Consider the following 17379-nt stretch of genomic DNA (forward strand, 5'->3'; position numbering starts at 1 on the left):
TTTTTAAGATTTTATTTATTTTTAGAGAGGGAAGGGAGGGAGAAAGAGAGAGAGAAACATCAATGTGCAGTTGCTGGGGGCCATGGCCTGCAACCCAGGCATGTGACCTGACTGGGAATTGAACCTGCGACACTTTGGTTCACAGCCCACACTCAATCCACTGAGCTACGCCAGCCAGGACCCAATGCCCCCTGTTTCTTAAATAACTATCCTGTCTGATAACACACGATACAAAGAGCAATCATGAAAAACATTTACATATACTTCTGAAGTCTGATTGAGAATATTCTGTCAGCACTGGATAGCCAATCACAGGGCAGCAGCGGCTGCAGGGTGTGGTGGTTCACACCACCGTGCATATTTGGAACACTGCTCTGTACTGCTGAGTGCGAGCGTAACCCTTCAGGTAAGTCTATATACCAACAGACACAAAATTATTTCCAAAGCTCCCACTGGCGTAATATGTAGCACTGTTAACACCATTCTGGGTTTTTGCCCCCAGATCTCTCTTTTAAAAAAAAATGTTGTTGCAGTACAATTTTCTTTTACTCCCATCCCAACCCACCCACCCAACCCTCCCCTCCTCCTACCCATTTCCACCTGCCCCTAATTTTTATCCATGTGTCCTTTATACTCGTTCCTGTAAACCCTTCCCCTTTTCCCCTGAAATTCCCTCTCCTCTCCCCCAGATCTCTCTTAAGCACACTAGAGTAGCTTCTATCATAATTTTCCTTGTTCCTAAAGGTATTAAACCCACCTCTTTTTCCCAGACTATCTGTTTCCATGGCCGTCCTTCATGCCCTCTCTACCCTGGAATGGCCTGAACCTCAGTCTTCAACCAACTGAAGCAACTTGCAATTGCTTGATTAGCTTCACAAAGTGGAGAGATAAGGTCGCTCACTTGCTTTGTGTTACTAGGTGTAAAGAAAGTGTATGCCGTGCCTGTTTGGGTGCTGCAAGCGGTGTTTCCAATTCAATGACTATAACCCTCTGAGGAGTTAGGGTAGTCATAACTGATAACAAATTTCCCATCTTCCACAGTTGTAAGGCGTTGTCATGTGGCAAAATAGGAATGTACAGAGTTTCGCACACTGCAACAGCCAGGCCAAAAATAAGAACTTAGACCCTTGTATTTCCAAGAAGGTACTGCAAAAAATACAGTTAAAATAGTTACTTACCCTTTCCCTGTAGGAATACCATTGAGGTTGGGGGGTGGGCGGTGAGGAAGACACATCACCTGTGTCTTATTAGCCACCAAATGATAGAAGCCTGTCAAAAGATGTGTATTCCCTAACACACTCCCAAATCAGCAAGTGCCCTTACAGAGGATCAGCTGACATCTGAATGCTGCTGTGCAGTAGGGCCACTTAAAGGTTCACAGCAGCCTCTTCGTGTGCTCATTTGGAGGACCTTTAAACCAAAAGGTGCATGGTCCTCTGCATCGCACACTCATCAGACGTTCAGAATTCTGCCCACGCTGCTTGTCTTGCCAAGACCTTAACCTTACAACTGCAACTGCAAGGAAAACATATCTGTCCATGCAAAGTTGCTTTCATACACTGTGTCTCATCTAGGCAATCACTTCCAAGAAGCCAGGATTCGCTTGAGAGCACGTCTCTCTCTGGCAGGTCTCGACATAATGAGTGCTGTGTCGGTGAGGGAGGAACTTTGAAAGCATTGCTCTCTTTTCCCTCCAAGTGTGGGCAGTCGCTCCTGCAGTAGAGCTCATGTGCCAGAGCGCCCCGATTTGTAAAAGGCTCAGCTTTAAAAGCTGCCCTCTCCATTTCAAACTTGAACAAACATTTCACTGATCATTGAAGTTTGGAAATATTTCTTTGACACTTTGGCAAACTCCATGAAATGCAAAGGCTCAGAGACCACGGTACATAGTCTGAAACAACGCTGCACTATGGTTGTCATGCAAAGCACGGGACAGGAGAAATACCGTGGCAGCGAATTGTAAGCATAACTCCCACGTTCTCCCCCAAAGAGCACAGTTTATGCTGCAGAGGTGTGATTTCTGCCTTTTGAAGATCAGTGGCACACTTTCAGATTTCCACGTCTCTAATTGACTGGAAGCAACCAGCCAGTCACTAGTCCTCTGTCCCTCTCAAGTCCTCCAATTGTCATGATGGAGCCTTGCCACCAATACTTCACTTTTACATGAAAAACAAACAAACAAACCAACAAACAAACAAACAGTAGCCCTCTGCAGGCCACCTCTGCAGCCATCCAAATAGGAGCTTTTCCATGTCTGCATTCGTTGAGAACCCGGTCACGTTCCTGTTGACTCTTGTCACCATGGATACCCATGGCAGGCCACCCGCCTATCCTCATTTTCTAGTAAGTTCATCACATCTTCCTTTGCATTCAACAAAAACAATAGTTTTGTTCTCCTTCTCACTTGTGATCTCTTCCATCAGACGACTAAGTTTTCCATCCTTTTCTGCATCGTGACACAGACCCACAGCCCGAAGAACGTCGTGGTTCGCACTCAGCCCCAGGGCCCCAGTGTTACATGCACACGGTCTCTCAGCAAACCTTCAGCAAGCTGCCTCACTTCTTTTGGCCAAGCTTCACTCCACATCAGGTGTTGCCTGTCACGTCTTACCTCACCCACCATCTTCTTTATTTGGGGTTCAAAGCCCCTGTCAAGCATGCTATCTGCTTCATCATGGACAAAATAGGTGGGGTTTTTTTTCAGACTTGTTTTGCCACACTCTAAAGAGTCCATCAGTCTTCCAGGTGTTGCAATACAGGTTTCCACACCTCTCTCCAGACCACATATTTTTGGTCCCTTGGGAGCACCGCCGTAGACGCGTGTAGACTTCAATCGGCGTGCTCTTCAGTACTCAGGAGCTGCTTGCTACGCCTGTTGGGCCAGTTCCCGAGTTGAGCACTAAGCGAATAGGCCCATTACCTGTAGCAGTGGCTAATGATCGGTGTGGCCAATGGCAGGCAGCACATAAGACATGTTTCCCCAGATCCAGTCTGTGCTACTCCAACCATGTCCAACCCACTTAGAGCCGCTGGCCATCCCTGAGCTTGAACAGCAGTGAGTTCAGTAAAGTTCTCTCTCGCAGTCATGCCCATGACATTTGGCAGGGCAGTCTGCTTCATAAAAATTCAGAACAGGCTTTCAGCAGTTGTGACCTCTAACTTTAATTTCCTCACTTCTTCTGTATGTTTCCACCTCTTGCCCTGTGTGCCTAGCCCAATCAGGGAGTTCCTGATCAAAATTCTCCCCCGGGTTGACAGAACTTCTTTCCTGATAAAGGCTCTGCCTCACTTCTTCCAAATGGAGGTGCACCAAACCCTCCACCCCAGCCAGTCTCTCTGTCACTCCAAGAGCCCGACATGGCATCAGTGGTCAAAGCTGGCAAGGAATGAAGTGGAGAGAATTGGGTGTGACCAGTCGCTGGAAGTGGCTTTGGCAATAGCCAAGTCTTGCTCAGGTGACAGCAGAGGATGGACGGCAATGGTAGGATCCTGAGCTGCTCGCCTGGAGACTGGTGGAAATGAATAAGGTTCATAATATTCTTTATCCTGGGATTCTACAAGTTGCCTCTAGCAGTTTCTTGAAAGTATGTGGCATAAGCTTTGGATTTTTTTTACATAAAAAAAAATAAGAGCAGATTATAAGCCACAAAGATTTTTCTTTTCTTGGCATGATATAGGCAGCTAGAAAACAACATCCCACTCTCTCAAGTCGAGCCTGGAGGGGCAGGGTTTTGATGCTCGATGCATGTTTCAATGCTCAGGGATTCCTATTTCTTAGGCCCGGATGCAGAGCTTTCAAAGGGAGATAACCACAGAGCAGTGCAATAGTGCAGGTCTGGCCTCCAGTCATGTCTTCTTGCATGCTGTTGCTCCCGGTGATTTACTGAAAGAAAGTGGTCAAACATTCAGTCCTACTGGCGTCTTCGCTTTTCTTTGACCTGACCTCACACGGTTCCAACCCTTGACTTCTTGGAGTTGTGATTCTAGCCTAGAGCACTTTCTCCCTTTCTCTCGACCTTTCAGACTTTATACCTTATCTATTGCTGTATGCCGAACCACTCCAAAATGTGTTGGCCTAAAGCAATACCCATTCAGGATTCTGTGGGTTGGCAGCTTTCACCAGACTCCGCTGGTAGGGTTCTTCTGTTCTCAGCTGGGCTCCCTGATGGCTTGGCTGGGGGCTGCCTAGTCTCAGGCGGCCTCAGCTGACACAGCTCATCTCTGGAAGACTGTGGCCTCTTTGCCTTTAGCGGGCTTAGCCTGGCCTTACTCATGGCAGCTGGACACGTTCCAAGAGAGTGGCCAGAAACATGCAAGGCACCTTTAGGCCTAAGCTCTGAGCTGGCAGCTCCCTGCTGCCACTACAAGGCCAAACAAATTCCGGAAGTGGAGGAGTAGACTCTTAAAGCGAGGGGCTGCAAACATGCATTGCTAAGGGGCAGAGACGCAGGAAGGGGAACACTGGAGGCCATTTCTGAAAAGAATCCAAGACAGAGAGTAAGCACCCTGTGAGGTCCACCCACCCCCTGAAGCCTCGTTTCTTAAATACAACACCCTCGGAGTGGCCACGCCCCCAGGGCACACCCCCCGGCCTTTGCAGACTGTGTCACGCCTCCTCACTTTAGATTGTGCTATTTTATTGAGCCCACATGTTTCCGTTTTACTCCAGTCTCTCCAACTAGATTGTAAGTTGTGAAAAGCAGGGACCATATTTTCAGTATTCCCTTGCTTTAACCGTTTGGGGGCACATATTAAGTGCCCAGTGAATCTCAGCTGATGACTCACGGACTGATATGTAAACTGTAGCTCACCGCAGGTTACCTCAATATTGCCCAGCACTGTGGCAGGGAGATGGAATTCCGGGCAATAAAAACCAGAATAAAATGTTAAAGCACTGCCTTAAAGAGTCATTAAATGTATATATACCCCCTATTAGTACTTTACAACGCATTTTATCTATGATTAAACACAAGCTGCTGCTTATATTTTTTTAATGTATTATTTTAATGCCCTTACCTCGCTCCCACATCTTTTCCTACTCTTTTCTCAGCTGAATGGTAAGGGGTAATTCTTGTAGATATTTTCTGTGCGAAGGTAGGCCTTGTTAGAACAGTTCAGTAGTAAGAACCATTTGCACATCTACTCCATGTCAGTTCCTGGAGTCCACATTTTCAAGAGCACATGCGCAGTGCCTGCGTGTTACCTTCTTTGGCCCTTTCAAAGGCAGGAGGAATAGCATTTCTAATAAGATTAACATATGTTTGAGAGATGGTTTAAATTATTGTTGTGTAATTAAATGCTCTTCAAAAAAGAGGCAGTTTGTCTGCATCATTGTTCTAAAAAGACAACAATAAAAAGGTTCATTATTGTGGACACCCTAAACCAGGGTCCTTACATTGTAGTGTGCGTGCAACACACGTATGCATCCAAGGCTCAGATTTCCGGCCCCACCCCAGAGTTTCGGATGCAGAGGTCTAGGTGGGCAGCAGGGATCTGAATTCTAACAAGCTCCCAAGTGACACTGGGCTGCTGCTGGCAGAGAGACCACACGTCGGGAACCACTACCGAACCTTCAGATTTATAAACTTCAACCTACATAACAACATTGTAAACACGTGCAAACATACTGAGGCACTTTATTCAAAAACGCAATGTCCCCTTCCTCATGAATTTTCCCCATTCCAATTTTGTAATATATATACATACATACACACACACTATATAAATATATATATCCTCCTTAGTTGATAGAAGGAGACTTATTTAGCAGACTTATTCTGACTAGTTAAGGAGATGTGGGTAAACACCTACCGACAGTAAGAGCTCCAATGCGAACTTAACTTGCCTCTGTGGCCACTTGGAACCAAAAGGAAAACGGGAGATCATAGCAGTTGCCATGTTACCTGGGAACATTTTATCTGCTCGCTCCAGGAACGAACAGATAAAATTATGCAGGTAAAAGCGAACTACTACATTTCCTAGTTTAGAAAATCTGAAGAGGAAGTCCTCAGTGCAGTGGCAACCTGAACAGGTTTTCCCGCCCCCAGAACTTTGTACCCGATGAAATGCTCTTAAAACGGTGGTCATTGTAGGGACAACAGGAAATTCACAGATGCATGGATTCCTACTGTATCACCGCGGACCAGCAGCAGGCAGGGTGTGCACCTCCAGCTGTAAATCATGCAGCTGCCATGCTCTGGGTCCTGGAGTCCTGAATCTGCAGTCTCGCTAAAAGAAGTCTGGCCGGCTTGGCAGCCTGTCTTGGAGCAGATGCAGGACCCAGAAGAATTTAGACACCGTGAATTGACAATAAGCTAGGCTGGAGAGAACAGCAACAAAAGAATTGGTGAATTATAGACCCATAGAAGCCACCCATCAGAAGCAATGTGGCAAAATGTCTCCACGGAAGAGTAGCTAGAAAGATAAGGAGGCCTCATTAAATACTGGCCATAAGATGAGTCTTCAAAAACCAGGCCAAGCCCTGTGAGTCACAGACACTGGAGGCCCTGGTCACTTCCATCCACCCATGTGCCCATTTATCCATCCTATCCATCCACCCACCCACGCATCCATCCATCCATTCCTTTAATTACATAATATAAAGGGCTGTACTACGTAGGTGGCATAAGGTAGGAATACAGAGATGAAAGGCTCCTGCCCCAAAGAAACTCAGAACCTAAGTGCCACTAACATGCACACTTTAGGATGATGAGAAATCCTGGAGATTGCACATATTTCAGCCCAGCGGAGAGGGAGAAAGGAGAATGAAACCAAGAAGATTTTCTGATTTTTTAACCTTTTTTTATTACTTGTTGTGTGTGATTCAAGACATCTTTGAACTTTGCAGCAAGTATGGAAGATCAATAAGCCTCATTTAGGTTCACTTTCTTAACTTGCCCAAGCAACAGCCCTTACTGGCCAACCAAGAGGTGAATATTCATTGGACATTTGCATTGAGCAATATATAAAGTTTAAGGACATAACTGACCTGGTGTCAGATTCCAATTCTGCTGTTTATCAGCCCTGGAACCCTAGAAACATGTATGAATTTTCTGAGTCTGTTTTCTTATTTATTAAATAAGCAAAGTCCCCACTTTATTTCGCAGGACACTTGCAAAGATTAGAATAGACTAGGATAGATGAAAATTCTTTAGAAACTCCGTTGTTATGGAAAATACAAAGTGAATAAATGATATTTTGCCCTCAAGAATCTTCCAACCCAGTAATGAAAATAGCACATTTTGGAAATCACCTTAAAGTCGGTCATATGTCTACTTAAACGTCTTTATTGTCAGAAGCTCATTATTTCCTATGGATGCTTTATTCCATTATTGGACATATCTGACTACTTTAAAGTGCTCTTCTATAACAGGCTGTAAGATATTTATTTAAGATCTGGTCACAAAATTCAAACAGTGATTCTCTGATGTGCACTGATGCTATATCATTATTTGTTTAGACGGAGTCAGCCATGATTGCTGGTCTGGGGCTGGCAAGCCTGTCTCTCCCATCATCCCCCCCATCTGTTCGCATGAGTTAATAGTTTTTTGAGGGGGGATTATTGATGTTCCTGTTGTTGTTGAGGGTGGGGCGTGCCCGTGTGTGTGTGTTTTCTAAAGGAGAAAGGAGAGAATTGAGGAAGAAATAGAAGAGGGAGGAGGATGGAAGACAGAATGGTGTGGGATGTGTTCCCCAGGCTAGCTCTGAACAAGGGCTTGTCCTTCTAGGGACAAGTCCATGAGTCAAAGCTGATGTGGCCATGTGATGAAGAACGTGATAAAACTTAAAGGCATATACCATGCGTGTTGCATTAATATGCAGGCAAAATGTTTGAAAAATCATTGTGAAGGGCAAGAGTGCTTTCCATTCCTGGGAAGAAAGACCACTGCAGATGTGTCCTGCAGAAATCAAGGGGGGATGAGACCAAGGGGGAACGTCACTGCCCTTGGCAGAGAAGCGGGAGAGCTGTGTTCCCATGGCAGTGCCTATTCAGAAGGAAGTGGAATAGAAGACTAGTAGTAGATTTGGTTCCCATATGTGTGAAGGGATGGGACTTGGCACAGTCCACTCAGTGGGAAGTCCCAGCCACCACCACGGCACACTTTGGGAGAGGTGGTGAGGACGGTGGATATCAAGCTAAGACCCTGTAGTTATACCATGTAGGCTAATGAGCTAGAAACGCAGGTATCAATGTTACTACAACTTCCTTGGTACTATCCCTGGGGAAAAGAGATGATAAATATTCACATTATTACTAACATTATTACTAACTAATAACATAACACAACACTGTGAGATAAAAAAGGATTATCATCATTTTGCAGATTATTGAAGCCAGTTGTTGAGGTCAAATATTTTTTTTTCATTTATCACTTTTCCTTGAGCATAAGTTTCTCTCTTATGCCTTATTAGTAGTGAGACACTATCAACAGATAACGTGTAAACCATCCAAGAGAAATATGCTACTTAAAGATCTGAAATACATTATATATAAATCCCCTCAAAAACTGACTTGAAATTATTGTACACTCACGTGTAGGAGTAATGCATACAATTTTATTTCTATATCCAGGAACATTCTTTGGAGCTTATTGTTGCTATTTACATATATGCCAAATTTTAAGAAAAAAAGGAGATTTCATGCTTAAGTTTTCTCAGTGGTAAAAGCAAACAGCATTTTTGCTTTTTTTCCAATTATTCCAAAAGGATCCAATGGCTATTTTTAAAATCCAAGGGATTTTCCTTAGGGATGAATACAACCCTGCAAGAAACTTCTGAAAAACTTGTATTAAGTTAAATAGTCATATTTGTGATAGACTATTTTTCTAAACCTTACAGTACCCTATACCCTAAATGAGTCCAATAAAGAAGAAAAAGTCCTGGCTGGTGTGGCTCAGTGGATTGAGCACCAGCCTGCCAACCAAAGGGTCACTGGTTCAATTCCCAGTCAGGGCACACACCTGGGTTGCTGGCCATGTCTCCAACAAGGGGCATGTGAGGGGCAACCGCATATTGATGTGTCTCTCCTTCTCTTTCTCCCTCCCTTCCCCTTTCTAAAGTAAATAAGTTAAATCCTTTTTAAAAAAACCTTACTAAAAAAAGCAACTGACGAATTGTGAGACTCAAAGATACAATCCTGACACTTCGTTTCCGACAATTTGACAATTTTTATTATTTCACCGTGGAAGCTCTCATCATCGCCCTTCCCTTGAAGGACTGGGGTACAGATGGCACCTTCAATCACACACACAAAACTAATAGACATTTAAAACTCAGGTGGAATTGCAGCCCACCTCATTTTGTGCACCTCTTTCCATGAGAACAGAATACTTCCAATTTTGTCAGCTTTGTGTTCTTTTGGTTTTACAGACTGTTCTGCTTTAGAATACTTCACACATGTGGACAGAATGACATATGCACTCCTAAACATAAACACAACTCCATAGAAACCACAATTACTTTATATCAACTTCTTTATGCAGTTTTAGTAAAAGTATCTGTAAGGTAGAGAGTTTGTTACTAGGATAAGGGGGCTCTAGAGTGTAGAAGCCTGAAATACAAAGGCATGCAATAAAAAAAAAAATCGAAGAAAAATCACTAACTCCTACCCTACTAGCAGGTTTTGCATCAGTTTTTACTACATCTGCTCATGACAGAATGATATAAATATTTTATTATCCACTCCCTAACCTGGGGTTCCATATTAGAACATCATAAACTTTCCCCATTAGGTTATACTTTGAATCATAAAGAAATACATCAACTGTTAGACTCAGAAAGAATCCTAGAGATTTAGTTCAAAGCTCTAAATTTTAGAGATGATAAAAGACTCAGAAAAGCTGATTGCCTTTTCCAGGGTCATAAAGCTAATTGTTTTCTGAAGTAGGCTTAGAACTCAGGCCCTGCTCTCCCAAACCTGTGCTTTGGCCATAAGCCACAATAGTTTAACAAAAAACCGTGTCATAAGCCTCCCCAAAATTCACTGGTATCCTAGACTTTCCATTCAAAAACCACTTCTGGAAGTGATCAGATACATCATCATAGCACCTTGGAAATGCTGAGTTCCCAGCACCTACAAGGCTAAGTTCTCCATCACAAAGCTTTCCTCTTACAAAGTTCAAGAGTGTCAGCCACTAAGCAGGCACTGAGCAGCCTCTCTTGCCTCTGTTCCCAAAAATTAACACACAACAGCTTTCTACTGGTTGTCCCTGTTTATTACCTTTGTCCTTTTTCCATAGCTAAGGTCTTGCCTGCCATAAGAGATTGACTCAAGTAGGGACATGAAAGAGTTAAAGGCTTTTGCACCCTCTTTTTCTAGAATGTATCAGTGTAGGTTCCTGGAGTTGGTTTCTGGATTTCCCTGGGTGAAATCCAAAACTGGCCCTTACGTGGAGGGCAAACAGATGGACGACAGAGGCAGACCCTCCAGATTGGTGGGTGGCAGGTTTAATAAGCAAGGAACCTTACATAAAAGACTGCATGTAACTCCCTCCCTTGCTGTTATGGGGCACATCCTTCAGTAGCTACCGAGAAAGGGTGCATAAGAGTAAATGTTGTAAGATTGTCCTTACACTTCGTTGGCAAGTTGGCCAAGTATAGAGTTCTAGGTTGAAATAGTTTCCTTTTAGAATGTAGAAGATGTGGCTCCATTGTTTGTGTTCCAGTATTGTTTTTATGAAGTCTAAAGTCATTCTAATTCCTGTTCCCTTTTATATTCCAATCTCAAGAAGAACTAATTATACATAAAAATATGTATGTGTACCTGTGTAAATATACATGTGTATATATAAATATATATGTATTTATATCATTTACAGATATGGGATAATGCTACATTTTCATGAATTGTAGTGCTACTACCTTTAATTACATGTCAATAAAAGTATTTCTGTAAATCCTTTTTAGGGCTGTCTAGTATTCCATTTATACTATAGTTTATTTAATCAGTCTTCTGTTTATGGACATGGAGGTTATTTACAGTTTTGTGATACTGGAAACAAATATAAATATTCTTTTAGCTAAATCTCCATGTAGATTCTCCATTATTTACTGGTGAGTAACTGAAAGCCATGAACCTGTCCCTCATCTTTAAAATGGAAATATTTGTGCCATGGACTGGTTTGAGGGTTGAATTAAGTGAATCACCTAACACATAGTGGATAGAAATAACTGTTCATTCCCTCTCCACATTTATAAATAGCCCCTCTCAAAGGCCAAATCACAATCTGAGTTATGCATACTAGGCTTTATTAAAAATCATTGGGAAAAAAGTTCAATTTGAAAGATGGCCATTGTTTGAATCTGCGCTTTTTGTTCTTAGCTTGCTTGTGATTTCAATTTCCTTAGATCTGGTTCTGATTTTAATACAGGTAAAAGTTCAATGGTTACATAGTCAAGATACGAGTTTCAAAGTATTTTGCATACTAATACAACTAATAAATACAACTAATAAATATTTAGGATATATTATATGCCAGTTCATTAGCCTCAAAAACTGTGTTAGTTTATAGATATACCTAATTTTTCAAAATCTAAAATAGCATTATCTAACTTAGTCACCAACTTTATTCACTATATTTAATACTGGACTACTTTTGGCTATTTCCAAAACTGGAATTTATTCTAAAAAAATGAATATTTGCTACTCCCAAATACATTCAAAAGAAGTTGATAAGCAGCATAGTTAGGGAGAAAGAACAATGAAAAGGGAATCAGAAGAAATTGCTTCAAACTTTAATGTGTTATTACCAAGTATATGACCTAAGGAAAACCATATAATCACTGAACCATTTTTCCTTCTGCAAAATAGTAATGCAGGTATCTGCCTTGCTAGCTTTTAGAGCTATTGATAATACACACTTCATATAACAAATACAGAAACCCTGGACTAAGTAGAATATTCAAAGTTGAGCAGGAATAACATGGACCCTGACTCACCCTGGGTGACAGAATCTAAATAATATTATGTCTGTGAAAGCATTTAACATTTTTTTTCATGCTTCCAGCAATGATGGCCACCCTCAAATCATGGAACAATCCAGGACCCAATCTCAGGACTCTCTATTAACTTTATGATTAATCATGGGACTAGGCAATACAGCAGCACCTGCCCAGCCTAAAGGAGGGAGATTCTAGAAATCACTAAAGGCTGAACCCATTTCAACAGCTTAAAAAACTCCCTTCTAGTTCGGCAACCCGCTCTCCCTCTCCCCCATTGCATCCCTTGTGAGACTCCTTGAAAACACATACTACAGTCTGCAAGGGCCTGGCTGGAGGACAAGTCTGAAGACGTGGCTCTCTTGCCAGGCCTCAGAGCCATCTGGTTGCCTGACGGGCCCCTGAAACAGGCGAAGACTGTGTGCTCATTTACTGCTTCCACCAGGCAGTCCTCTGCATCATCCTGCATCGCTACTATAAAAGGGATTACAAAAGCTCACAGAGCAATTTTTTAAAAAGATAAAGACTCTTGAGGCTCCTTGCATCCATAGCTTCCTGGTGCCCCTCCCCTTCTCTGCTGCAGGACCAAGGCTCTCCTTTCATCAGTCCCCAGAAGTGCTGACAACCAATGGGCTGCCCCGCAGGAAGTCCCTCCCTGGGGTTCTCCCTCAGGCAAAGACAGCTGCCTCGCCCAAATTAGGCTTCTCCCTGAAGGACTAGCAGAGACTGTTGCACCTGCGTGTATGTAGCAATTGAAGTTCAATGTGTTCCTTTGCTTTTTCCTGTTATTCTCCCATTGTTCCCCAAAGCATTCCCCAATTAAACTTCCTGCTTGTAAATATCAGAGTCTTAGAGTATGTTTCCCAAGGAACCAGAACAACAATACACATGTCTCTATATATTTCTACATGTGCATAAACACGCACAGACTACGTATTAACTCGGCGCGCCCAATTGATGGCCAAATGACTGTCATATACCATATGAATTCAGGGACAGTACAGATAACTGGGCTGTCTGCAGGGGACTGAATGATGAAACCTCTCACAAGTGATGGAGATACAGAATCTTCTACTTTCTCAATTGAATTCAGTACACTGGTTTTCTCTTAAGTATCACCTGTAGTTGTTTAGACCCAGAAAAAAATGTCAAAAAACCCCTACATATTTTGTATATAACAAATGATAGCTGGTCTTCATTATGACATTCATTCATACTTGTAAGAAGAAATTGGAAATTGTCTCCAGGTTACATACCTCATAAGCTGGTATTCTTTATCTCTTTCATGAAGACGGATGTCTCAAGAGGCCAGAAGGCACGTATCTTTATTCTACCAAATATTACATATTTCTATGTTTTAGTTACACATAAAAATACTATTGAAAACTGACGTCTCAAGTTGATTTTGATTTCTAAGAAATGAGTAGAACACAAAATTTAATTCATAACCCATCAGCTCTCACCCATCTTAGCTTGACACGTAATTCCAATAAAGTTTGAAGTGAACCAAGTATTATTTCTGTCTGTCTTTTACTACAGTTGTGTATTTCTTAAAATTTAAGCTCTATCCCAATATCAGTTGTCTACATTTCCTTGAAAGAGAAATACATGTTGTAAAACTTGAAATAAATAAGCAGCTTAGGACAAAAAAAGCTCCAGGCCAAATTATAAAACCAAAAGAACCTAACTGGCTCTAGATAATTTAAGATAAACATTATTCCCTGGCTGGTGTGGCTCAGTGGATTGAGCACCAGCCTGTGAATTAAAAGGTTGCCAGTTCGATTCCCGGTCAGGGCACATGCCTGGCTCGCAGGCCAGGTCCCCAAATGGGGGCGTGTGAAAGGCAACCAACCACACACCAGTGTTTCCCTCATTTTCTCCCTCCTTTCTTCTTCTCTCTCTAAAAATGAATAAATAACATTTGTTTAATTTGTTCAATTAAAATAAAAGAGAAACATTATTACCTACTCTGCCTTGGTATGTGCATACCTTATGCAGTGTACATTGTACTTATATATCTTTACTACATACTGATGTAAATTAGTGGCTAATTTTACATGGAGTCCAGGAGATATTATATTATTATATTTTCTACTTTATGGGCTATCTTAGGCTGCTCAGGATGTTATAACACACACCATAGACTGGGTGGCTTAAACAACAAATATTTATTTCTCACAGGTCTGGGGGTAGAAGTTCAAAATTGGGGTGCCAGCATGGTTGGGTACTAGTGGGTGTCCTTTCTCTGGTTTGAGGATGGGCATCTTACTGGATCCTTACCTGGAAGTGAGAAAGCAAGCAAGAGGTGTATCTCTTCTAAAAAGGGCACTAATCCCACCATGAGGGCTCCACCCTCATGACCTAATTACCTCCCAAAGGTCCCACCTCCAAATATTACATTAGTAATAGGGCCTCAAAGGTGGGGGAGAGGGACAAGCATGAAATCCTTTGAAAATATTCATTCTTGCCCTGGCTGGCATAGCTCAGTGGATTGAGTGTGGGCTGCGAACCAAAGTGTCACAGGTTGGATTCCCAGTCAGGGCACATGCCTGGGTTGCAGGCCATGACCCCCAGCAACTGCACATTGATGTTTCTCTCTCTCTCTCTCTTTCTGCCTCCCTTCCCTCTCTAAAAATAAATAAAATCTTAAAAAAAGAAAATATTCATTCTTATTCTACACCTAACCAAAAAAGTTCTAATTCAGCAATAAAAACTTAATATACAGTTTATAGTGTCTATAGAATTATAAAAGAGCTAAAATCCCTGTGCAAGTTGCACTTACAAAACAGGTAACAAAGCCCTCTGTTACCATCATTTCAGAATGTAAGTAAGAATTATATTCCTTATTGGCTGCTTTAATTTTGTTGAACGGACAGTAAATTATATGAATGCTTCAGTGGGGACATGTTTATGCATTCATATCACTACCCATTGAACAATTGCTTTATTTTCAGGCAGTTACGGATAAGAATAGAAACTATGCAGCCTGTAAATTAGAGTAGTACTGAAGAGCAACCCCTTGGAGTAGCCAAAGAAAGAATAGCCAGAAAAAATGGAAATGTTAAATTACAGGCTATTTTTAAGGAAATACAGCCTTTGAAAAGATTGCAAGTACCTGAGATAATGCAAACTAAGCAAAGAACTACTACAATAGTGGTTCTTATGAGATTTGGTTTAATGCCTAGAAAATAATTATCTAAAATTATCATATCAATTATTTGCAGGTAAACAGTTGCTTTTTCTCTAGCTTAAGGGCATTCAAAACAATTGGTTTACTAAAATAATTTATAAATCTCCCCCTCAGCAATCTTATTTTATGTATTAACTTGGATGTATTAAAGCAAAGTTTGCTGCACACTTGCCTCCCAAGTGCTATGCCTTCCACACAGCTAAGCCCCAGTTCTGTTCATTTGTGATCTCAGTTGCTACATTTCCATTTCATCTGGGTTATCTGAAAAAGCATTGATTGTGCTTTTTTATCCTGCAAATGCTTCTTCTATCAAAACTAATCCTGCCATTAAAATGCCTGAGCATAAATATTAAAACATTTCACTTAAAACAAGGTTTTAAAAGCGTGTATTAAATATAATAAGGTATTTTCCTTACTATGTTTTATAGCTAATGCATCATTACTGGATCCAACCCTGGAATTACCCAGAACAAAGTCATTCAAGGCAGTGTGGACTCCTAAGGGGAAGAACATCTCAAAACTTGCCCTTGACCCTCATCCAGGCACATTCACCACCAACAAACCCCAAGACAGAACAAGTGAAATGAGAATAATAATCATGCCTAGAGAGAGCATTTTTGGTTAAGAGGATGTATTAAACAGAAAAGTGATTTCTGTTTTCGGAAGAGTTATAAAATAGTTTCTTCTCAAAGTAGTCAACACTATTAAACTTCATTATACTTTTTTAAATGATTACAAATTCTCAATCAAAAATGGGAAAATCTCAGAGAGTTTATTACAGTAAATAGTTTAGATAACAAGGCAATAATCATCTAGGCATATCTTACATGATATAAATGAGTTACTCCGCATGAAAGAGGATGATACAGCCTCTGGGTTCCATCACAGGCTCTGCAGCCAGATTCTGAGTTTAGATCTTGACTTTACCACTCACTCCCTCGTCGTGTGGCCATGAGTCCACTTATCAAACTCCCTGTGCCTCAGGCTCTGCCTGTAACAAATGGAGATGATCATAATTGTACCTACCTCATAGAATTATTAGAAGCATTAAGTGTATTAATACATATAAAGCAATTAGAACAGTACTTTAGCACGTCATAATTACTCAAAAAGCATTAGCTACCCAGCATTGCCAGCTAATTTTTTCACCCTGAAGTTGACTCAAAAGTTCCCCACATTCTGTGTCCTAGTTTAGACACTCACATAATCTATTATGTGTACATATGCTTTTAAAGCTTCCTACCATTGAAAAAAATGTACGTAACATATGGACATCAAAAAGTGAGGTAGCTTTTTTCTTAAAGCTTGGGTATTGTAAAGAATTGTGACCTACTTGCTTTTCGTCTGTGAATAGCCCAGCCTTTCAGACCTGAAGTTTGGAACAGAAGAAACCCCACACTGTGTGGTGCCCCCGGCTACTGCAGGTCTTTGACGATGGTACTCGGAGGAAGGCTCCAGGGATCCTGCCCTCCACAGAAGCAAACCAAAGCACTCAGGAGTGTAACCCCACAACCTTTCACAGCCTCCCTGGGGCCCATCGAGCATCCATTCATTAGTTGATGCCAATCCTCTTAAACCATGTTCCATTTTTAATGTATTCCATTCTACAAAGACAGTAAGCTAAAAAGGCGTACTATTTTTTATGTTTATCCTGAAAACTGCACTTTTAATCTTAACTGTGTCTTTATGTTCCAGATTTCCACAAAGACATTACCATTAAAGTGAAAAAAAGAGTCATATACATAGCATACGAGTTGAAAGACATTCTTGATCTTTTGGACTTAATTTCTCTGGATTTATCAAACTGTCCAAACACCTACATGCAAGCCTCTTAATTTACTATAAATAACCAAATAGGGTTGACACAGGTGTGAACCAAATATCCTTCCCTCACTTTCTTCCTGCTTTCCCCCTTCTTTAATCCCTATGAATATTTGTTGAATACCTTTATATTTCAGACACATTTATAGGTTCTGGGGATACCAACAACATTATTTGCAATCATGGAATGTACATTTTAGTAAATCCCATGCATTATTCATCTATTGCTGTGCAACACTATTACCCCAAACTTCGTTCCCTAAGAAAGCACACACTTCTCATCTCATACCCTGGGGGTCAGCAGCATGGGCACAGTTCAGCTGGGTCCTCTGCAAGGCTGCAAGCAACGTGTTGGCCAGGACTGCACTCTCGTCTGAGGTTCAAGCAGGGGCAGATCTGTTTCCTAACTCATGTGATTATTGGCCGCATTC

The 17379-nt window shown here is 41.6% G+C and overlaps 1 pseudogene; it reads right to left on the bottom strand.

The window, feature by feature from the left end:
- Positions 1–412: 412 nt before the first annotated feature.
- On the bottom strand, positions 413–5292 carry LOC114508874 (annotated as a pseudogene).
- Between the last annotated feature and the right edge of the window lie 12087 nt (positions 5293–17379).

Source organism: Phyllostomus discolor, chromosome 11 (genome assembly GCF_004126475.2).
Source record: "Phyllostomus discolor isolate MPI-MPIP mPhyDis1 chromosome 11, mPhyDis1.pri.v3, whole genome shotgun sequence".
Taxonomy (NCBI): Eukaryota; Metazoa; Chordata; class Mammalia; order Chiroptera; family Phyllostomidae; genus Phyllostomus; species Phyllostomus discolor.